A 24,844-nucleotide genomic window follows, 5' to 3' on the forward strand; every position below is an offset into this window, starting at 1 on the left:
GCTTTTTTGACATTTCGTCACGACGTTCCTGAAGGGATAGCACTAAGACAGCCCGTTATTTTGCCCAAAACCTGCTATGAGGTAGCACTATAGGCGCATATACGGCTAATTAGCATTAAACGCCTTGTCGTAAAGGCTACTATAATGCTGAAGGAATGCTATTTTAAATGCTTACTGGTTACTTGGGTAGGTTTTATATCTGCTATGCATTCTCTAAAAATGCCTGCAAAATTGCTCCAGAAGTTCTTGATATGATTGATTCCTCTAGGAATTTTCTCTGTGGTTTCTATAGGATTCACAAAGGAATTTCGTAGATTTTTTCAGGGATTCAGTCATTCATGTTAGGATCCCTTCAAAAAAGCTCCAACATTTCAACTCTTCCCCCTCAAGGAGTTTTTGCTTAGACAATATTCTGATGAAACTAATCCAGCATATTTTGATAGAATTTCTACTGAATTTCCTCCTCAGATTCCTCCAGAAACTGCTGTGATGTCTACAGGAGTTTCCCCAAATATTCCTAAGTAGCTTTCTTCTTAGATACACCGCCAATTCTTAAATTCCAGATGTGATTTGTCCAGCAATACCTCATGGGATTTCACCAGGAATTTCTTCAGAGATTCATCCAAAAATTCCTAAGGAATCGCTGTTTGAATTTTTCTAAATATTCTTCCTGGCATGCGTTCAGATTTGTTTTTTTTTTCAAAAGTTCTTCTAACAATATTTTTGGGAATTCGACCAGTAATTTCCCAAGGATTTCTCCAGGAATTTATCAAATAATTTCTCTAGCAATTTTATGCAGGGTTTCCTCTAAGACTAAGCGAGCTTTCCTGATACTGATGTTATCGCTCCCAGTATCACATGATATCGAATTCGCTTCCACTGTTGTATACTGTCATGTCGTCTGAAGTTTTAAGGCTTTGTTCCAGTAGGGATGTTGTGTCAAGATGAATAAGTAATAATATGTAATAAATAGATGTGCTGTTAAGAGCCAAATATAATTTCTTATATAAAGTTTTGTTATATCGAGGTTAAGTTATATCATGGTAAGACTATTGCTGGAGCGGATCTGGTGTGTTGGTTAGAACACTTGACTATCACGCCGAGGACCTGGGATCGAATCCCACTCCCGACAAACTCGCAAAAATGTGAGTTCTTCCTTCGGAAGGGTAGTGAAGCGTGGGTCCCGAGATGAACTAGCCTAGGGCTAAAAATCTCGTTAATACAGATAAAAAAAAGACTATTGCAAAACTACACTTACTATGACTGTGTGACTCTCATTCTAATAAACAAAGACTTACACGTCAACGCAATACAAATAAACTCACATTTCAGGCAGTACCAACAGCAACCAACTGTAGCGAACCTATCTTTGTCTTGAAAAACACAGTATAATACGAAGCTTTGAGTGCATCTGACAGGGTAAGTGTACCTGTTATCACCGTAGTGGCTCTCTATTTGGCCATAGTAGATTAACACATGTCGGGATCATATGGCTTGTTAGATTTGAGTTTGCAGCGCAGTGCATTAATGGTACTATTTTATTGTATAGTGTTCAGTTCAACCTAGGAACCAATACGAAATATAAGATAGAGTGCTTCCCAAACTGTGCGCCGCGGTGCTCTGGTGCGCCGTGAACCTTTCGAGAGTGTGCCGCGGGTTTTTTTGTTGTGACGAAACAAAAAAAATAAAATAAAGTGCAGTTAGGGTTAAACTAGTGTCCCTCGCCATTTTTCCAAAATCTTTTCCAAATTCTTCGATTGTTCTATAGGATTTGTGGTATCATTTTTAACATATCAGTTTTAACAAATGTTGAATTTTTGAAATTTTATTTTTTAAATTGTTTTGTATCTCTTATGCTTTAGGTTAGTTTTTGATTTTACTGTTACTTTTCGTCCAAAGTTTTTATTTCAAGAACCATATTTACGTTCTTTTCAAAATAATTACAGCTCCTGCTGCCTTAAGATTTTTATAGCAACATGTTTTGCATACATCTTCATAGAACAGTTCAGCGGCATGCAAGTACGCCGTCCTGACAGTGTGAAGAGCTTTATACTTTTGATGTTTTACCAGTACTGCCGCAACCACGCTGAACTCGAACAAGCTTGTTATACTCGGTCTCAAAAGTGTTTGAAACTGTTCCTTAGCAATTACCGCCAAAGAATGAAACATTGATCAAGTTCTGTGAAATCTTTTAAATTCTGAATTATTAAAATCAACAGCTCGTTCTACATGTGAGATTATTTTTGCTTATTTATATAGTTTCTACAATGAAATCAAAATGATTTTTGATCTTGTACTGACTTTTCAAACCCTCTTGGCAGAATACCCTCTTCGAATGAGTGCAATCAGTTTTTTTTTCAATTCAGTTATGCTTATTCTTTGACAGATTCTTGTATTTTGACTACCAATTGAAATCTTCCTCAGTGTCAGTTGTCCACTAGTCTAGTCAGTTTTAAATTCTCGCAAATATTTAAGTTTTCTTCAAGAAATTAAAAAAATAGTTTTCCAAATTTTCTCTGGATTCTAAGAAACATGATATAAGAAGTGTTTCACGATTTTTCCTTTGGAATTTGGAAGTGAAAGTTGTATTAAAATTTAAAAAAAAATCTCTGTAAAAGGCTTTGGTGCGCCGCGACATTTTTGGAAATTTTAAAGGGCGCCGCGATAGCAAAAAGTTTGGGAACCTCTGAGATAGAGCATTTGTTGTGTTCCAATACTCGTTTTTGTTACAATAGTTTCCCACTAGGTTGGGGCTTATTTTGCAAAAGCAATCCGGGTATGACTTGCCAAGTAGATGGTGATCTACTGGTAGAAATAAGTAAGCTGTTCAAAGAATAGCGATTGCAGTTGATATGTAGAGATGGTGCAAGAGTTTAAGTGGGATTTAGGTTTAGAGTTAACATTCAAAAACAATTTCATTATAAATTTTCATACATAACTTTTTAAGACTAAATCAGTGATTGTAGAGCCAAATCTGGCCTCGAAATTGTCGTATCTCTACTGGTTTTTGAAATATATGAAAAAATGTACTATTTAAGGGGTGTGGGTGGGGATTCTCTCGGCTTTTGCAGTCGGTGACAACAGCGAAAACAAGTTTGCCTCAACTTGCAACGGTTGTGGTTTATTGTAAACCTTCTTCAGGGGATTTTAAAATAGAAAGAGTGGGAGGGGTCGTTTGTTTTCGAATAGTTTGGTGATGTTTTTGACGGTTTGTGACTCCAACCCTACTACTTACAAAGGCTTGCTTTCTTGTTAGAACCAATGGATGCCTATGAAACACTGTCCAACGAAATTGGAATTTGGATGGCGCCACCTTCGGCTGTAGGTGCAATGCATGAGATAAAAAAAATCAGTTTTGATTTCTACGGTCATGCTATTCACTTTGCTTTATCGATACGTTTGGTAGACGCTGTAGTGGTATAAACTGTTCCCTTAGCTTATAAGCTTATTTTTGCTTCGCTTTTAGCTGAACTTTTTGGGTTTTGCTCGCCTACACTTTTATTCACCTACATCTGAAAATACATTTTGATTTCACTACTCTTCAGTCTCTAGCCAAATTGTTAAAAAATAAAATCCCTTAGGACCTTTTTATAGACAATTTCAGAATTTCGAAAAGATCCCAAAATAATAAAAGTTTTTTTAAACTTTCTAAAATTTATTCGAAGTGCCTACAAAAAAATAACAACGTTCTTCCTGACTGCCAATATTCGCATTGTATATGTAAGTTCCACTGCAGTTTTCAAAACTCTTTTGGAATTTCAACGTAGTTGGACTGATAATTATTAGAATACAGTTTTTTTTCAATTTTGTCCTGGTTCTATTTAATTACGCTCCATTATATCACTCTCGATTCTAGCACGATATTTGTTTCAATTATATCACGTTATGATAATCAATAGAAATATCGCTCAACATATATCCCAAACTAAACGGCACATATAAGTCTTCATAGGAATGATGTTTTGCACATCAGTATACGGTTCTGTGCATCAAAAGTGGATTACTCCGGACTCGATCATCCAGAGTTACGTCCTAAAACTTCTTAAATATTTATCTATCAAATGGAATGATGAACAAATTGTTACCTTAACTGAGTACTAATCAAAGTTGGTTTGATAAAATGATTGGTATGCTTGTATTTGATTTGTATTAACAGGACTGTTCAATTTTTTATGCAAGCTTATCTTGTGATCAGAAACATGGGAGTCTGCTTTACCTGTTCCTGGTAAGATATTGCACGAATAACTAAAAATACGCCTATGAAAAAGGGGAGAAGTAGAATTTTGCAATGGCTGTTACGCCCTTTTCACATGTTGATCTAGAACGAATCAAAAAGCAAGCTCTACTATGCAGTAGCAAAAAGCAGTCCTAAAAGACTTCTATATTTTTATTCAAGATAATGATTTAAAGGTTTTCAAAATTTATGAATAATTGTGACGACTCAGATTTTTTAAATCCTGCATAGGGCTTTTCTCTAAACTTACCCTTCACGACTCCTCAGTTAGTTGCCACCTCGCTCCATGTAGAACAATTAAATCGTGCCAGCAAGCGGTTGGGCGGTCGCACAAGGCAAAAGGTTATTGCGACCATAACAAATTGCAAAAAGCGTTCCACAAAGAATGAACATATGTTCCATGAACATATGCAATAAAAAACGTTCCATACTTTATGGAAAATGTGCCGGGAAAACATAAAATTTTCTCATTAAAAGTGCAATTTTGTACCAATAAATAATACTCAAAGGCTCCATAATAAAATGCAAATGCTCCATAAAAAATGAAATTGTACCCTAAGTAAATTGAATATTGCCCCAGAGAAAAAGGAAATTGCACCATAAAAAATGATATTGTACCATAGAAAATTGATAAATGCTCCATAAGTATTATTAAACTGCACCATATAAAATATGGTTTGCTCCATAAAAAAATAAAAACTCTTCATAACTTTAAACATCTGCACCACTCAAGTAGTCCAATGTAGAGCAATTCAGTACTGTCGAATTTATATTATGACAATATGCTATCTATTTTTAAAAATTTTCAATTTTTCATGGAACAATTCGTATTTTATATGGTGCAGTTCGATAATACTTATGTTACTACCAAAAGGTATTTTTATTAGATGTATTGTGCTTAAATTATGAGATTGTACCATTTGTTTGCTTAAGATTTGCCCAAAAACCTATTTAAAACATATTTTTTCCTTAATATGTTTGCTGCTGTGTTCCTATTGTTGTGGTATCCCATATGATTTTAATGGGATACCCCAACAATAGGAACAAATACCGCAACATTAGGAACACAATGTTTTTTTCAGATAAAAACGAAAAAATGCTCGTAACAACCTCAAAGTGCCAATATTTCGTTTTTTCCCGTAGATAAAGGGTAGATTTTATTATTTTCAATGAAATCCATGTAAAAAGTTTGCTTGGAGTGATAAAATTGTGGTTTAAACATGGACCCAGTGCTTTACTCCTCCATGATCGGATCAATTACCCTAGCTCCCATTATTAAATCTGCATATAAATTTCAACCTCTAACCTATCCCTAAAATTCAAAGGACACTTAACTCCTCAAAAAAAGGATGTAAACAAACAGTGGCCGTTTTGAAAAGCTAAACTTCAAATCCCCGACACACTATAATCGTTTCGCTCACAGTGCTCAACTTACTGCATATGAATCTTGTAAAGCTTTTCTCACGCTCACTGTCGTCTCACCACACACACGATCTCACCCATATCTCACAACACCCATCCGCGCATTGAATCGCACAAACAGAGAGACACATTCCTGCCAATTTACAATTCTTCTTGCAGCTCACTCCTTTATGGTTAATTTCCATTTTAAAAATAAATATAGAAGCAAAATAAATTTACTTGTTTTCGGTTGACAAACTGCAGCAGCAATAATCCTCTGATGCGGATCTCAGCGATTTTGGCAGCCGAGTAGGACCGCAATCACGACCAATTCAACACACTTTGTAGCTAGGCAGAAATTTTTCAGGATCAACTTTCATGGGGGAATCCTTGACAACAGCACTTCCGCGACGACGGTCAGTGTTCCAACGAGAACGAAAACCTAAATACTTCTAACACCGAGGGACTGACCGCAAATTCGACCGGAACTCGAGCACCACCGACTAGTCCTGGAGGGAACTGGTTCGATTGACTAGATTGAACAGCACACGCGAGTACCTGGTAGGTACCTGGCTGATATATCCTTTGTGTAACAACGATTCACGTGCGTAGCCAAGAAGGACCCAGGAGGCAGTCGTTGCGCGACGATGGAGAAAAGAACACTGGCGACGGCACCAAATTTGCAATGTCCACAATCGCTCGTTACACACACGCCGCCAACTGTACACGGAAAAATATTATAACCCAAAGAATAAGTTTTAAAAACTCAAATTTGACTAAACTGCTTAAAGTTTTAACTCAAAGTTGGGTTGTTTTCTCCCTCGCCCCACCGCAATGTTTTCGAAAACAAAGAGAGAAGCACCGACGCATCCACTGTTCTTTCGTGGAAGAAGCCAAATTTGGGTTTTCTTGAGTTAACTCAAATTTGCGTCAATTGAGGCCTCCGTTGGGTGAAAATAACTTACCACTGGGTTAATTTTTTTGCCGCTCTCAAACGAGAACTACTCACTCGCCACTATCGCTGTTTGACGCAAATTTGAGTAATTCCACGGAAGACCGGGATTGCGTCAAAACAACTTAAATTTGGGTTCATTTGTAGTTCCGTGTAGGTAGATGGATAGGCCTGCCTAGTTGGTGGTCTCGCGGGCAGCTGGTTGGATTCAAGAGCGAATTTTGTTTTGGGGTAACTGTGATGGTGTGCGCCGGGTAGACTGGTCCAAGACTAGTTTTTGGTAAGAACAACAGATGATATTCTATCACACATGTGGTGATACTTAGCTACGATCGATCAGTATATCTAGTAGATTGCTTTGCAGGTATCGGATTGTTTTATCTTTGATGGTGATATTGAAAACTCTGAGACTTTTGATTTGTCCTTTAAAATATTTCAAAACATTTTACAGGTAAAGTTAAAGCAACAGCGGTTCCATAACTAGGGTTATGGCTTAGTTAGTTTTATGATAAAAGCGTCAAATTTGATGCTTTCTTGCATCCAAAATACGTTTGTTATAGTTAATGCAATATGGGCTCAATCGCGTTTGTTTTACGGAGCCAAAACTGATTATTTAGCAGTTTCGTTTACAAGCGAATACATGCATCATTCTTCTTCTGGTTGGCGTTATGTCCCCAGTGGTACAAAACCTGTTTCTTGCCAAAATACATTTCGAAAAAGCTCAAAAACGGTCATAATTTCTTTTGTTGTTCGACAGATTCTGATGAAACTTACACCAATTCCCACCAATCTTCTAGGTTAGAATGCCGGGGACATGTTTACCTTACCCACATGGTTCCGGAAATATTCCGGATTATTTTGGGTACCATAATTGGCCACATATTTTGCCCAACGTGTACATCAAGATCACGATGAGATAGAAGAATAGAAATTTCGTCAAATTCGTTCAGCAGGCTAAGATCTAACAGAAAATCGCAACCTCGGATTCGTCCGCTAGGTGGTGCCAATGTCAAACATATTCAAACAACTGTAGCTAAGAATTGGGACTCGATAATATCATGCCGTCTTCGGCAAAGTTATTCAGCAAGAGAGATCTATCTGACAATTGCTGGACGAATTTCGTCGTGTGGGTGAGTGTGTTCCTGCGTCCGAAGTGTGTTTTGCGCGATGGTTAGACTCGCTCGCAGAATGCAGATGGTCGATTGCTTGCTTTCCGCGTGAAGCGAGCAATAGCGCGGCAGTCTGCATGTCATGATTCCATGATGCAATTTCAAAAGGTCATATTAGGGAATCGCGCCACTTGGGCGGTGGCTTCTATATTCGTCTGTTTTCCACTATAACTCAGTCAAATTTGAACCAATTGACACAACTTTTGGAATGTGGTGGGATAGGTATAGTATCTACACGTGTACAACATTCCAAATCAATTGGTTCAAAATTGACTGAGTTATAGTGGAAAACAGACGAATATAGAAGCCACCGCCCAAGTGGCGCGATACCCTACTTATCAAAGTGAATCCAGTCCCAACGATACCTTCCCGACTAACAAACATTCCATTCTGCAACCTTTGGTGGAGTCGCAGCGGTAAACGCGGTCTTTCACAACAAATGTTGCTACAAACATTCCTTCCCTCTCCCAATCTGACGTGGCCGGCGCCGTTATTGTACCGTTAAAGAGAGCCTCTGAAGCGTGCATAGTGTGACCACTCCCAGTCAATTATTCAGTTGATTCATTGTGCAACTGTCATTGGTTCGGGTCAATCACGGAGTAGTAACCATAGATATGTGCAATCAGTCTTAGCTAAGCTAAGTTAAGAGAAGATCTATCTGACAATTGAGTCGTTGGTTTATGATTTATCCGCTAGACGGCCCAGTATCAAACAAGTTCAAACACGTATATCTCGAAGCTCTCAAGAGGCTGTTCATAAACCACGTAGACCAAAAGTTGGCCATCTCAGACCCTCTCCCCCTCGTATACTTTTGTCCATAAAAAACTTTCAAAATTTGTATGAAGCGCAGACTTCGGCCAGACCTCCCCCCTCTTCCCCCAAAAAAGTCTACATGGTTCACGAACGGCCCCTTGAACGGCCTCCAATGAGCAGGACTGTGACATTTTCAGTAAAGTTGTTTAGCAGGCTAAGAACTATTTGTTAATTTTGTTCAAAAATTTTCCCGCTAGACGACGCCAATTATCCGATAGGTGGTGCCCAGTGTAAAAAATATCAAATAATTGTATCTCGAGCCCCTAAATGAGCTAGAAGTATGCCGTCAGCAGGTTGGCAACTATATGACAACGAAAAACTTGGAGCGAGATGCTGCTAGGCGGCACCAGTATCAAAACCGTTCAATTTCCTATATCTCAAAATTCTAAAAGCTATAATGATTGGAGGCTCAACCATAGGGTTTCAACCTTCTCTTAGAGACGTCTATGCAGTCTTCTAACAGTGAAACGATGTTTATTAACTGCTCGACGTTTCGAATTGTCCGTTAAAAGTTAAAACAATTCACTGAGTCATGTACCAACAAAACATTAACCGGACAGTAACAGTTAGACAAAACACAAGACCAGAACGTCCAAGTTAATTTACCCTGAAGAAGACACTAATCATGTCGAAACGTTGGGCAGTTAATAAACGTCGTTCTACTGTTAAATAAACTGGGTAGCCGTTTCTAAGAGAAAGCTATAATGATGTTTGACAAAATTGATGTGACGTTGAGAGACATCGTCAACTCCTGCTTGGGCGCAGCACTCCAAAATTAGATAATATGTATTAAACTTTTTCAGCTTAATGTTTCTATTTTGCACGTAAATATGCCTAAACAAGATAAACTGCGTCGACATTTCCCGATTTTTATTGATTTTGAGAGGCCCGAAGAGCAACCTGTACTACAAGGCCTAAAATAGTTATTCCTTTGTTGTTCAACGAACTGTTAGAAGAACATCACAATAACAGTTGGAAGTATTCGAGCAGATTTTGGTATTGATGTGGTATTTGTTGATTTGACAATAACTGAATAACACATTTTGGTATTGTTAATATTGCGTAACTCACTGGAATAATCCGTTGTTCGCTATCTTAGAAAACTACAGTAGAATCTCTTGGCATTATCTGGAACCACACGATGAAGGCGACTTGCTCCGCCAAAGCTCCTCTCCTCAATGAGGCAGCTTCACACTGGCACCGCCGTCATGGTGCTGGCTCTCACTGATGCTTGCTATAGGATGGGCACGCAAGGGGATTACCAGAAATCTATATTCACACCCCACAGGTGTAAAATAAATAATACAATTATTTACAATTATAAAATGTACAATTTATTAACAAGAAATTTTATTACTTTGTTATTCAATACCTACTGCATAACGAATTTAGGTATGCATTCATTATTGAAATAAAAACACTTGTTTCTTTCGAGGTGTTATTTCGACATAACTAAAGAGATGAACCAGCCTAGGGCCTTAAATCTCTATAATAAAGTAATGATAATAATAATGGACATAACTACGGTATTCGTTTTTGATATTTTGCCCCTTATTACCACCTAACGAAGGGCATATCGAGGTATAATGGTATTTAAGACTACCGTCTACCCCCGTTGGTTTGAACGACACCTCATGCAAACCAACGGGGTTCGTTTTTTAAATTGAACATCTAGTAACCCTGTGGACATCGAAAAACACACTGATGGTAACCGTTTTTGCTGTTTTGTTTTGATTCTGCGTTCCGTTTCACCTGTTCCTTGAGCAGAATGACGTATGAACCATTTTTAGTTTGAACTTTGTGCAGATTAGAGGGGGTCTAATTAAAAAGTGTTCAGATTAGATGAGGTCAAACCAACGGGGGTAGACGGTAATACCTTGGTATGTTTTTCAGTTGTTATACTTTTCTGCTTGGGTATAAGACCTTATTTATATTTATTTTATGTATTTAAGGGATTTATGTATCCATGGTAAGAATAAGCCGTCCACAATACTCATTACTGCTCAAGAATAGTGAAACATAAATGATGCGGTCGATAGGGAGAGGTAAATCTAGGAAAATAAAAACTTCCCTGCAGCAAATTCTGGAGCAACGAGGAGTCTCAAGTAGTCTTGTGAATATGGCTTAGGATCGCCAATCTGAGGACTATGGGTTCGATTCTCGTTCCGGTCGAGAGCTTTTCTCGACTTTCCTGGGCATAGCGTATCAATATGCAAATTGCATATAAAACGCCTTGTATTGTTACCAGAAAATTCAGGAAATTTGACGTATCATATAAAAAAACCAGAGATGTATGTTATTTAGTTTTTGAGGTATGATTTTTTTTGTAAATAAAAGCCAAATTTTCCCATACAAAACTTTTTCTTTAAATTTGATTCAATTTGAATCCTTATCAGTGAAGAGAATTGTCAGACAAAAGAGGCACAAAACAAGCAACAAAGAAGGTGCGACGATTACTCCTTATCTCTACTGGTAACAGATAATGACATGATCTCGATTTTTTTTGTTGCAGACAAAACGGAAGCTGAATTTGTTGCGTACTTTTCAACTCGTGAATTATCAATTATTGCTAACCCAAAGTCGAAACTGTTTGATGATAGAGCTTCACCAGAGTTGCTGTGTTTACCGACTAGAAGTTACCGTTCGAAAATCGCAATGCAAGGCTTAAAAATCTCTAAACTCGTGGTGTACGATGTTAATCCCATTATTTTCAAGTTGGGACAAACTTATGTCGCATGGGTTTGTTTGTCGCAACAAATACAGGTTGCGACATTGTCATTATTGTTGCGCGATGGTTGAATTTTGATTCACTGATCCTTATAAACCTATGAATACCAAAAACATGAGGAATCAGTCGAAAAAGCAATACAAGGCATAGCTTTATGAGGATTTACAATATCAGGCAATTTTAGAGCAGCTAGTAAAAAACATATCTCAAAATCTAAAAAAAAACATTCATCTCTGATTGTTTGATATGTTACTCAAAATTTTCTGAATTTTCTGATAACAATATAAAACCATTGTACCCTTTTGGTCGCAAGACAATGAAAATGTGAAAATACAACAATAATTGCAAATTTTGTGCACCTTAAAACAATTTGACCCGTCCAACTTATTTTTCCTCAAAACTACAACTTAATAGCTTTCAAACAAAAAAAGTATAAAATCGATCAATTGGTTCAAAAGTTATGTATTTTTTTTTTAAATTTTAGTTTTTAAAAATCTTTATTTTTAGGACTACCCTATCTGAAAATAGGTCACCCTAATGATGAAATTACAACATACGGGTCTAGTTTTACGGCAATCGGAGTTGCGCACTTTATCGTTTTTAACTTTTGGCCTGTCTCAACAGCAAACTCATGTGTCTATGTCAGATTTTGGGCCGCTGAATCCGAATCCATATAGTGTATATCAAAGACATTGAAGATTTCAAGAGCGTCACGAATCCAAGCAGATTATGAAATGCTATTATTTATGGCGAAACCACATACAATTATTCTTGTAGATTTGAACTTCTTCGCTATTGAACAGTTTGGAGCACTTGGAATATCCTAGAATATAAAACACCTTTTGATATTCTTGACGAAGGTTAAATGAATACATATGGACGTAACCCGTATTCAAATTCAGCGTTTAGAACAACTGATATGTCAATTATTACGTTTCTCCAAACTTCATGTTTTCTCAGGATGTTCTAGTAGGATGTCAAAACATAAATCTCAAATACAAATATTCTCATTTTTTCTTAATAGAGGACTCAATTCGGAACAACTTTGCCAGAGATAGTGTTCTTATTATATCTGTGAAGCTGTACATCCGTTTCTATATTGGGGTCATCTGGTTCCGGCTCCAAAGGGTTAAACGCAGTTTAAAATTGGGAGATTAATTTCCGAATTTGGATTCCGTAGATTCCATCAGAAAATTCCTCGACGGAAATGTTTTGATAGCAAAAAGCACTCAATCAATCAGTGCCTAAATCATCTATTTTTCAAATAGGATGAACACAGGGACATAAGATGAAAAAGGACACTCGTTCCCTTATCCTGTTCGTTTTCGATCGATGTTACGCAGTGATATCGCAATTAAAATCGTAGTTTTAGTTTACTACTTTGATTTTTCGGGCATCTTCAGAACTGTCACACAGTAGGTGACAGAATCATAGGCTGGTATTCCAAACGAAATTCTCAAATATGGGGCCTTGTACAGCTTTCAGTAGTCTGATTGAGTTGAAATGTGGACCACGATCTACAAATGTCGTGAATTTCAGTTTGCCAGATTTTTATTGCGTTCTAAGTAACCAAGAGTCGATATCGTATATCTTGAAAATGAAAGTCTGTAGCAAGTGACTTTGTTTGATACACTTCTTCGTCTCATAGAAATAAATAACTTTGTCGAACAAGTGAACCAGCCAAAATGCTTCTGGATTGCTTAGTGTTGTCTTTGTGCAACTCTTTGAAACTTTTTTGTTGTAAAAAGCAAAAATCAGGTTCAAGATACTGTCAACTTATAGGGTCTTGTACCATTTGGGCAGGTGTACCTATTTTGGGCACTTGCCGCTATAACTAAGTCAATTTCAAACCGATTGATTTGAATTTTTGTACAAAGTTAGATACTGCACGTGCCTAACTCTATACAAAAATTCAAATCAATCGGTTTGAAATTGATTTAGTTATAGCGGCAAGTGCCCAAAATAGGTACACCTGCCCAAATGATACAAGACCCTAGTACTGCTTTTTTCATTTCTTAACTGTTTCTAATGAATTGGATGCTCACCCTGGAATTTTGTTATGATGCTCAATGTACCTGAAATGAGAAAAAGATAAAAGTATATTCAATGATCAATTGGAATTGATAGGAGAGGATAGCAGAGGATTTAGATGCGCTTATTTAAATAACTTATGCATAAAATTAGAATTACCAAACATTAAATTTTGTCGAAATATTTTAAGAAAGAAGTGACAAACGAAATTAAAAATAAGTTAGACTACGGGGCCATTTGTGCAGAGTTTCAAAATGGGGCACTATTTGGAACAACTAATACATCATTCAAATCTGACAACACTGCTAGTTGCCAGGAAAACCATAAAATTAAGCGATCATTTTTACTCTCTTCTCACGCAATAAACATCTCTCAGCTTTTGCACAACACAACTATTTCCCAAACATAATATACATTCTACACCATGCATACACAATCGAGAAATGAACACTTTTCTCACGAAATACCGGAGCAGTTCCAACCTAAAGAAACAGCATTTCTCATATCATTTCCATATTGGCAGCATGCCATCTGAAAAGAAATTCATTCCCCCGTACTCGTGGTAGCCGTGTTGGTAGTGACCCAGTACGTTTGTGGGTATTGGTACACACACACCGACACCGTCAGATAGAAAGCAAGTGAAAGAATTTTCCCCGCGAGCTGTTTACCGCTCAGCTGTGCAAGTGCGCTCAACTCACAGTCATCGTCTTCAACAAATATGACAAAGACTGTGAGATGATAGCTACGGCCAAAGCTGATCGGTCGGTCGGTCGGTGGTTGCATCCTACACGATGCGATGGTTAGCTGAGGCTGAAACTCTGAGAGAAATATGTGAGAGTTTTGTACGGTATGACAACGAGAGATAGTTGGGACCTCGTGATAAAACCACCGACCGACGGACAACACCAACTAATGCTGGCTGGCTGCGTTTGAGTTGAGCTTAGCTGTGAGATGACTTTGTTGACTAGTGCGCGGTTGGTAGCTCGGTAGACATACTACTATCTATCCAAATGAAAAAAAAAATGTGAAAATGTGTTCCAACACTTGGGGGGCTGTCCATTAATTACGTAAGGGAATTTTTGCGATTTTCCGACACCCCCTCCCCCCCTTGTAAGATTTTTTGTATGAGAACCCAAAAATTTTTGTATGGCGCGTAAGATATCTCAAACCCCCCTCCCCCCATAAACCCTTACGTAATTAATGGACGGCCCCTGGCTTCGAATGCGCTTGAGACACTAGTCTAAGCTCATTGAGGCATGCATTTTAGATGGAGGGAACCAAATTCGTCATATGGAATGGGACGGAGATAATATGCACGTAGTTATGTACCGTAGCTATGTGAGTGTCTTCACTGGACAGTGAAAACGATCGGTAGTAAACGTGCTCGGTGTTTTTAGTTGGGAAGGGTTATTTCCAGGAAATTACATGTTTTTGGTTTCTCACTTTTTCCTTTATTTCCAGCTTCGATTGAATTTTAATTTAACTATTAAATTTGCAGAGCGAAGGGAATGTGTGACCTTTTCTCTCGTTTTGATATTTGCATAACATTTGGAACATCCCCATTCACATCTTCTTCATCTAGTTAGTTCAACTTTTCATCGTTAGATCTTCTGAACCGATTTCCAAATCAGGCGTGTTTGTTTACGAATTTTCTAAATTAGTGGTCTTGAAAACGTAAGCAGGGACTCATGGTAGCCATTTTGGTAGCCATATTTATGTTCTCTGATGTTTCAACTTAATATCTTTAAATTCTTCATGCATCTGTAGGAGCTTGTCAGGTAAATTCATAAAACAGCTTTTTTTTTATTTCACTTAATAAATTGACTGTTTTCGTGCTTCTGTAAAGTTTTTTAAATTTAATTTTTTATCAACCATGTGTTTCCAAGGAGATTTAGAGATGTTGTTGAAAGGAACCTATTACGGTACATATACACTATACCCAGTCAACCATTGTGCGTATAAAATGTTGCATAAGATATTAAAGTGGAGGCGATATGCGTACATTGTACATGCGCCTAAATGGAGGCATGTACGCATATGGCCTCCACTTTATCATTTTATGCAACAACTTATACGAATACTGGATAAGATTCCCTTTAAATAAAAGAAGTATTTTTTCAGAAATTCGTCCAGGAATTCATTCAAGGGTTACATCAAAAGTTCCTCTTCGGGCTAATTAATAGTCAGTTAAAAAATCATCCGGAAATTTTCTCCATAGATGACCTTAATTTCTTTGACGAGCAATTCCCAACTAATTTCTCAAGAGATTATTTAGGAAAATCTAGCACGGATTGCTTCAAAGGTTTCGCTATGAATTTCTTCAGAAATCCTTGAACTATTTCTTTAGAAATTCTTTGAGAGATGCATCCATAAATTTTTTGAAGAGTTTATTTAAAACCATCTATGGATATCTTCAAAAATTCCTCTATGAATTCAAACATTCTCCCGGGGTATCCTCAGAAATTCCTCCAGTGATTCCTTTAGAGAATCTTCAATGAAATTTTCAAAAAAAAATCTGCCAGAAATGCCATCGGAGATATCTCTGAGAAATCCTTTCGGAAATTTACCTCAGAAATCCGTCCATAAAGTCTTCCAAAAAATCATGCTAGAATTATTTCAGAAAACCATCCACGGATTTCTTCAGAAATGCTTTCAGCGTTTGTTCCCGAAAATCAAAAGATGAAAATAACTCCAAAAATTTCCCCAAAGATTTTTTTAAGAAAACCTTCCACCGACTTCTTCAAAAAATCCTTCAAAGATTTGTTTAGATATCCATCCAGGGATTTCTGTAAGAAAAAAAAACTCCATGGAAATTCTTTCCAAGACTGCTCCATGGATTCCTTCAGTTATTACTCCAGGAAGTCGGTATTCAATCCACCACCCAGTAAACACACGATCGTATATGATGTTACATACGATGCAAAAGTGGAGGCGATATTCACACACTTAACACGCGGGCATATAGAAGCATGTACGTACATATATGTATGGCCTTCACTTTTGCATCATATGCAACATCATATATGACTTTGTGTTTGCTGGGCAAGGTTTCTATCAGAAACTCCTCCAGCAGTTTCTTCAGAAATTCTTTAAGGGGTTCTTTAAGAAATTTCTCCAGAGCTTCCGATATTCGCTCAATAATTTTTCCTGAAATTTCTCCAACAATCTTTGTAGGTTGAAAACTTTTTTAAAAAATACCACCAAGGGTTTCCCGAGGAGTTTCTCCTAGTATTTCTTCAGCAAATAGTTGAATGAATTCTCCTAGAATTTCTTCTAGAGATTCTTTCAAGAATACTTTATGAAATTTCTACAGTAATTGTAGATTTCTTCACCTTCTTACTTTCATAAATATCTGCCCAGTTTCCGTTTGGAATACCTTCAAAAATAGCCTCAGTGATTTCTATAGAACTTTAAGAATTTCTTCAGGGCTTTCAGGATTTCTTAAAAAGTTCTTCGATGGAATTGTTCAGAAATTTCTCTGAAAATTTCTTCAGCAATCCTATAGAGATTACTTCAGAAGTTTTTTCAAATGTTACACCATTATTATGACGATTCTATGATCATCAATATTAATTTCTCTTCCCGATCAGCCAAGCATTGCATTGCATTGCATTGCATAGCATTGCATAGTCGGTAGCGGAAAGTCTGTAAAAAATATTCCAGGAATCACTACAGAAAATCTTCCAGTGATCACTTTAGAGCATCTTCCAGGGAATTAAAAAAAAATAAAAATTTGTGAGAAAACCTTCAGGATTATTTTTTTTTAGATTTTTAGAAAATTCATAGTTTTCTTCAGCGATTTCTCCTAATGTTTTCTAGATAAATTAGTAGAGGTATTCCTTTATAAAACCTTATTTTCATTCCATCTGAAATTGTTCCATGAATAAGAAAATCTTCCAAGAATTCTTCCCAAAACGTCTTTTACGGACAACGGACAACACACATAACACCCAGTGGCCCAGTGGAGAATTTTCCGTTTGACGAAAAGTTTTCCCCGACTGCAGCGGGAATGGAACCCGTGCTCCGAGGCTTACGTCTCGACTGACGCCGCTAGCCGCAATCAAAAGTTTAAAATACCTCCACAAATTTCTCCAGAGATTCCATAAGAAAATCTTTCCACAGACTCTTCAAAAACTCCTGCAAAGATTCCTGTAGATATTCATCCTATAAAAAAATTCCTGAAACTTCCTCCACAAATTTGTTCAAGAGATCCTTCAAGAAATCTTCTGTGGATTCCTTCCAAAATTTGCTTCATAGATTCCTTTAGAAAAATACTCCAGGAAGTTGGTATCAAATCTAACAAGGTTTCCTTAAGAAACTTCTCCAGCAGTTTCTTCAGAAATTCTTTTAGGGATTCTCTGCAAAATTTCTCCAGGGCTTCCTTCATATGTTCCCTCAAAAATTTTTCCAACAGTTGTTGTGGGTTGAAAACTTTTCTAAGAATACCACCAAGGGTTTTCCGAGAAGTTTCTCCAGGTATTTCTCCAGAAAATGATGAAAAATCGCCTCCTGGAATGCCTTCAATAATTTACTTGGGGTTTGTTCAGATATTCCTTCTAGAGATTCATTCAACATTGTCCATTTTCAGATCGTATCACCAATCATGGGTAACTTCTAGATCGACAATGGCTATCGTTCCCTACTAACAAGAATTTCTTCCTGAGATAAACGTGGAGATACAGCGATTCTCAGTTTCTATAACAACGTATGTCTTACTAACACTCCGTCTCATCGTCATGGCTGGCCCCGTTGTTAGCCTTAATGTAGATGAGAGTTTTCGAACTGTATACACTGAGAATGTGCTAGTCCCAATCCCCATTCATTGGTTTTCTGTTCAATTTCGATTGCTCCGGTCAATCACAGAGTAGTAACTACCAATTGAGCGTTCATCTATGCTCATGCTCATGCTCATATACCTCTAGAGATTTCTTCAAGAACACTTTCTAAAATTTCTGCAGTAATTTGAGGTTTCTTGACTTATTGCTTCAGATATTCTTTCAGAAATTCCTGCCCAGTTTCCATTTGGAATTTCTTCAGGGAATCCTTCCAAAATAGCTCCAGAGATTTCTACAGAATTTTAGGATTTTCAGCAAACGATTTCTTTAAAAGTTCTTGGATGGCGTTTTCCAGAAATTTCTCTAAAAATTTCTTCAACAATCCCACAGAGATTTCTTTGAAAGTTTTTCCAAAGCTTGCTCCTAGAATTTCTAGAGAAATTCTTTCAGGGATTCCTGCAGAAATTCCTACAAGCGATTTTTGGAAAATGACTCCATCGGTACTGTCAGAAAAATCTCCTGAAATCGCTTCAGATATACCTCCAAGAATATTTTCAGAGGCTCTTCCAGAAATTTTACTAAACAATAATAAATTGTATTTTAGTATTTTTAATTTGTTTTTTTTTTCTTTGACCCGATGTAAAGCTTGCTTACATGTTATAGTATTGCTAATAAATTATAACTACCATTACAATTGCTAACAGAGTTAGAATCCCTGAAAAAAGTCTAAGCATATCCCTGGAGGATTGTCCGAAGAAATCGCCTAAAAAAGTCCTGATGATGTCTTTGGAAATACCTCGAAGAAATTCTTTAAAATTTTGTGCAAGGATTCCTTTTTAAGGATTCCTCACAAAAAGTTACCTCTTGATGAATTTCTGGTTAAATGCCTGGTAGATTACCTAAAATAACTGGAAGAAATTCCGAGGAAAACGTCCATGAAAACATTCTGGAGGAGTTCCTGGAGAAATCCGTATTGAAATTTCTGAAGTAATTTCTTAAAAATGTCTGCAGAAATTGCAAATATAATGATGGTGGAAATATCTCAAGAATTTTCTGAAAGAATAATAAACAAAACTCCTGGAGCTCTGGAGAAATACAATTTCTGAAGAGATTAAAGACACAAAAACCCCTGAACATTTTTAGAGAACCAGTAACGATATTTCAGAAAAAAAATTTAAAGCATCGGGAAAAACTAGAAAAGTTTCTACCTATTTTCATAGAAGAGTTTCTTGAAAATTCCCTAAAAATGTCAAGGAATAAATTGTAGAGGAATCTGCAGGAATAACTGAGAGAATCTTTAGAGGAATACTTGAAGCATGATAGACCCTCAAAGGGTCTGAATAAATCCTAAGCATCTCTGAAGGAATACCTGGATTAACTTCCGATGAAACCCCTAGGCTAACTTCTGGAAGAATCGCTTGAGAGATTCCAAAAACATACTTGATAAAGACCTAAGAGAGCTCCTGCTTAAAAGTAATTTCGTAATACCCGAAATAATCTCTGGAGAAATTCCAGCCATTCTGAAAGAATCCCTGAAAAAAAAAATCTGAAATTATTGATAATTTCTTGAAGAATCTCCGAATATTTGTAAAAAAAACTCTTCAAAAATTGCAGGAGTTACTAGAAAACACCCTGAAAAAGCTCCTGGAGGAATTTCCAGAGAAACCCCAAAGAAAAAATCCTGGAGGAAATTGTGCTAATAGTCCAGTAAGAGTTCCTTCAAAAGTGTTTCAAGACATACATGAAGGAATACATGCATGAACTTCTGTAGTTATCTTTGAGGGAACGAATCTCTGAAGGAATCCCAGAGGAAATTAACTCTAATCGTGCATTGGAGTCAATTTGATCTAGACAAGCACACAGAACGTACACTATATCAGCGAGGTGAGCGTTAGCTAATGCACGAAGTTGGTTAATGAATTCTTTGAGGAGTATGTAGAAAAATTCTTACTGTACTCATATAAGAGATTCCTGCAAGAATGCCGCTGATGAATTTTGCCCCAAATCGTATTCGAAGTTGGCAGCACTGTCTCAGACGTCAATGAAACATTCCGTGCCACCTGCAGACCTGGACTAGATAAGGCACCTTGAATACTTAGTTTTTACAATATTTATCTAGACTGTCATTTGAAAAGGGCTTAACTTTTCTTACCATTTTTGTAATGTGTTCAATATAAAACGACTTCTCTTGCAAAACAAGTGTTTTTTCTTGGTGCTTATCGCAATATAAGCCAAGTTTTGAAACAAGAAATATCGAAAAAAAAATACTTCCTATACTTCAAGAAACATTTGAAAAAACATGTTTAATAAAATATTTATTTAAATAAAACAAGAACCCTTAAAAATAATTGAATAAAAGTAACTAAATCTCCTAACTTATTGTGATTCATTGGATTCTAGGATGATTAAAATTTAAAGAAACTAAGTAGGCAAAGTGTCAAGGTCTACACACCTAGAAAGTTTCCATCAGGGATGGGATCATTCATATGCAAAGAATTACATTCACTTGCTACTAGCTCAGTTCAGAAGCATGCTATCAAAAAACAATGTAAGGAGGAATTTAACCTTGTAGTAGTTTTATCTGAAAGTTTGCTGAATGACATTAGGGTCGCAATCGGATACCAAGGTCGTGAGCGAGCTGTGAAGGCAACTCTCCACGCCGTGAATGTAAATTACACTCAAGCCGTGGAGACTGGCGTTTGCTGCCTTCTGTTGACTGAATTATTGATTATTGATGCTACTTTGTTCTACAAAGTTTTAGGTAAAATAAAAATGAAAATGTGTTCCATACATTGATTTTTACTATGATGTTTCTGAAGCGAGTAAACAGCAAGTGTATGTAACTGATTGCAAATTAATGATCCCATCCTTGGTAGGCATGTCCGCATAAATGCTTGTACTGCATTTCCGTTGCACTGCAAGCAATAATAATGACAAGAAAAATTGTGGAATTAGTAGCTTCTATCATTTTTCCAGAATTCGTTCAATGAATGGCTGTATTTGTGTATGTTGGAAAATGATCATTTTACCTAAGAAATGATCGTGTCAAAACTTGAAGTCCGTATCGCAAAGCTAAGTGGTCTCTCAAGGGGCCTAAAATTGTCAAAAATTGTATGGGACTAAAAAACATGTTTTTTTCGACAAAAAAATACACTATTCTACTAAAGCACATTTTCGGCCCTTTAGGGTCCTAAAATTATCGGTTTTAGTAGAATAACGTATTTTTTCGTCAATAAAAATCATGTTTTTCCAGTCTCATACAATTTAGGGCAACTTTAGGCCCCATGAGGGACCACTTAGCCTTGAGATACGGATTTATACTTTTGACACGATCATTTCTTAGCTAAACGATCATTTTCCTACAGCGAACTTGTAATATTTCCAATTTTTGCAAAATAAGGGATGGCCTGATGTGTAGACTTAACTAGACTATACTAGACTAGATATACTATATACAAACTATTTAATTTCAACTTTGTTTCCAAATATGATTTGAAAGTACTTTATTAAAAAGCGTTGTACAATTTAATTTCTCACCTTTATTTCTAATCTCAGAAGTATGATTTGCTTGAACATAACATCTCACTTCCGATTCAAGACGATAAATGTAAAACAATGCTTTCAGTGGTTCAAGAGCAATCAACTTACTATTTAGAAAACAAACAATCTCCAACCCACTTAAACCACAAAACAAATCCCTTGAGGCATCATCAGCCTTCGGTCAAGTTTCCGTTATTCAGCTTGAAACTGAAAGTGTTCAACCGAATGCCGATTTTGTTGGCAACTTGATAAAACAAGAGCCAGCCAGCGCAGCGCAGCGCGCGGTCAATCTAAGTTCGTCGATCAATGGAATCCAAATTTCGTTTATCGTTTCTCTCTCTGTTTTGATCCCTTCGATCTCAAAACTTTTTGTGCGTTGTTTTGTTTCCGATCTTCGACTTTGGATTCATGTTTTGGAGATCGCGCACTTTTGCGCGAGTTGTGTACTCACAAAAACCGCCACAACCGGCCTGGCAAGATATGTGTTGTGTACCTATAAGCAACCGAATCGAAATGCCGAGTTCAGCGTGGAAGACATTCAAAACAGCCGAACAGCACAACAAAAAACAAAACTGGCTCCGGTCGGTGATGATCGCGTCGAGAGGTACCTCACTCTAAGCCTTCTCGAGTGGTACACACCACTGCTTGGGGACTTGGGGTCCGAAAGTGAAAGTTGGGGAGAGCATTTTTTTTAACGGCCGGAGTTGACGTACGTCTCGCGGATTGGTACAATCTAATACCAACGTGCGCAAGGCACGACACGACGCGACCCGGCAATAGAGCATCCAAATGACTTTCCGAATCAGTTCCGATTACGGATCAACGCGGAACTGGCTGGCTGGTGAAAAGTTGTTGAAGTGTGGCTTTTCGATTCGGAGGAAACAAGTTGGACGGGGCAGGTTTGGAACACTTCATTCTACACTAACGACGGTTAGTAACAAATGTAGCTGGATGATTTGAATTTCATCAAGTTAAGTAATATGAATCGATATCTTTTATTACAGATTTAGTTTTATGATGGTAATGAAAACATATAAACGCTATTTGTTGTGTTTCTTGTTTTTGTATATCTTGTTACTAATGAGCATACCCTTATTTATTGTTATCATTCTTTTCGATTGTGTTTTCGGTGTCTTTATCGTCTGTTTTTAAAAATAGGACAAACACAGGGACATAAAATGAATAAGAACATTCGAAAGGAGTTTATCTTTCCATATAGGATATATGGAAAACGGGCTCTTCTCGAGAATGATCCTTTCGACTGAACGAATATCTTGAACAGGTTTGAAAGAAGCCAAATTGGTTTCGTAATTAGTATGTTAGAGAAATGATCATCGAAATCGCTTGCAGGGCACAATCAAATTTATACAACATGCAAGTTTCAACCACCTATTAACACTCGCTGGAAAACCTAGCGGTGAAATATCGATTACATCATATAAGAACGGGCAATAGATGTTCTGAAACTCGAGACCGTCCTCTTCGTCTCCCTGATAATTGCTATTATCAGCAGCAGTAGCATTCCCATTGGCATATAAACGGTGGGCACCCATTTGGAAATTAGGTTCTCTGCATTTCCATCCCATGTACAAACACCAAACAAACCGATAGACAGACAGACAGACAGTCAGACAGATAGGCAGACGAACAAAGCAGAAATATCAAGACACAGAAAGCGAGTTCCGTGTCTCTATATTATACATATTCCATTCGGTTCTTCTGCCGGGTTCGTGCGGGCCCGGTTCTCGTTGGCTGGCCACACAATCAATGGCCAGGCTAAGCAGGCAGGCAGACACCCAGATAAAATAGGTCTCGGGAAAAATAGAAAGGCACACTCTAAGCAATGTTGGATTCTACAATGGGCACTTTTTTCTATCGTGATTCCTATCGGCTTTCTTTGTTGATTATTTAAAAAGAAACTCTAGTCTCCAGTCTCATAGACAGCAGGTCTTAGTCTGACGAGAATTGGCAGTTGATTGCTCATGAGCTTCCTGAATTTGTAATATTAATTTCAGGAGTGAAATTTGAATTTCCGAAATCTAGAATCACCGCATAGTCATCATTTTCAATTCTTTTTTCCTAACGTTTTTTATTTCTAATCACTTAACCTAATTTTACAGCACTTTTGTCCACTAGGGCACTACGTGAGTGATTCCAATTGGACGCTGCACTAACACTTTGTACAGCACCTAAAAGTATTATATTCTAATTCCACGAATTCCACAATGTCAAACTGGTGCCTTTGTGCTGCTTTCACTTTTCTACCCTGTCCACGGTAGAATCATGAGCACGATGATGATGCTGATGTGTGGCTGCTGTTCCTTTTTCAGTCCAATTGGGGGTCGTCAATTATGAGTTGCGGTTCGCCGATATCCAATTCCAGCTCCGTTTGAGCTATATGCTCCGGGGAGGGGTCAGGTGTCAGCCGCTCTCGGGGGGAAGAGCAACTGACGAAAAATTGCAAGTGCCGGGGCTGGGATCGAACCAATGACCATCTGCTTATGAAGCGAACGTTTCAATGTTAAATCTCAAGAAATCTTGCAAGAAATATGCCTATATTTTTTTTCTTACTGCACTGAAATTGCACACGCTGAAATAGTAGTTTACGCAACAAGGTGCAGAATGACGATTTTTACAGCACGAGTCGTACATTTATCCAACGAGGCTTGCCGAGTTGGATAATTACGACGAGTGCTGGAAAAATCGAGTTTGGCACCGAGTTGCGTACAATGTTTTTTGCAATTTCATAAATTACTCTTAAGGGTAGTTTTCAACAAAACTTTTTCATCAAACTGCACACTGATGTTCATAGCCAATGTTTAAGAAAATCTGATCATAGTAGGTTATACTGTGCAGTTGTCACAATTTTTCAAAACTGCGTCCAGAAAGCATCAAGAAGTTGACCAAAACTGAAAACAGTGCTGTAACGGTTCATTACGCAACGCAAATCAGTGCTGTAATGAATCATTACAGCACTGCTAATTTGGTGTGGGAAAGTAGGCTGTTGCCGCAACCACTGTGTAAAGCGGCGTTCTCTCTGTATCGTGAAACAACCGTCTATTCTATGGCATTTGCTGTTAATGATCGGAAGAAGAACAATGGAACTGACGAATGTATCTTTCCTATCGATAGCGAATCCTCCGTGTGTAGTTTATTATACAATGCAGGGCTAGAACGTCGAAAGAAGTGCGAGTTATTTTT

General features: G+C 37.4%; 1 protein-coding gene across 13 annotated transcripts in view; it reads right to left on the reverse strand.

Moving 5' to 3' along the window:
- The window catches only part of LOC109426658 (protein boule), a 157,942-nt gene that overhangs the window by 114,187 nt on the left and 18,911 nt on the right, over positions 1 to 24,844 (reverse strand). Inside the window, exon 1 of one of the 13 annotated variants that reach the window (XM_062853581.1) lies at positions 5,876 to 6,484. The exons of the other annotated variants lie outside the window; for them this stretch is intronic. The gene's annotated coding sequence lies outside the window, so the exon portion shown is untranslated. Of the gene's footprint in view, positions 1 to 5,875; positions 6,485 to 24,844 lie in introns of those variants that run through there. 13 annotated transcript variants of the gene reach the window in all.

Source organism: Aedes albopictus, chromosome 2 (genome assembly GCF_035046485.1).
Source record: "Aedes albopictus strain Foshan chromosome 2, AalbF5, whole genome shotgun sequence".
In the NCBI taxonomy this organism is placed as follows: Eukaryota; Metazoa; Arthropoda; class Insecta; order Diptera; family Culicidae; genus Aedes; species Aedes albopictus.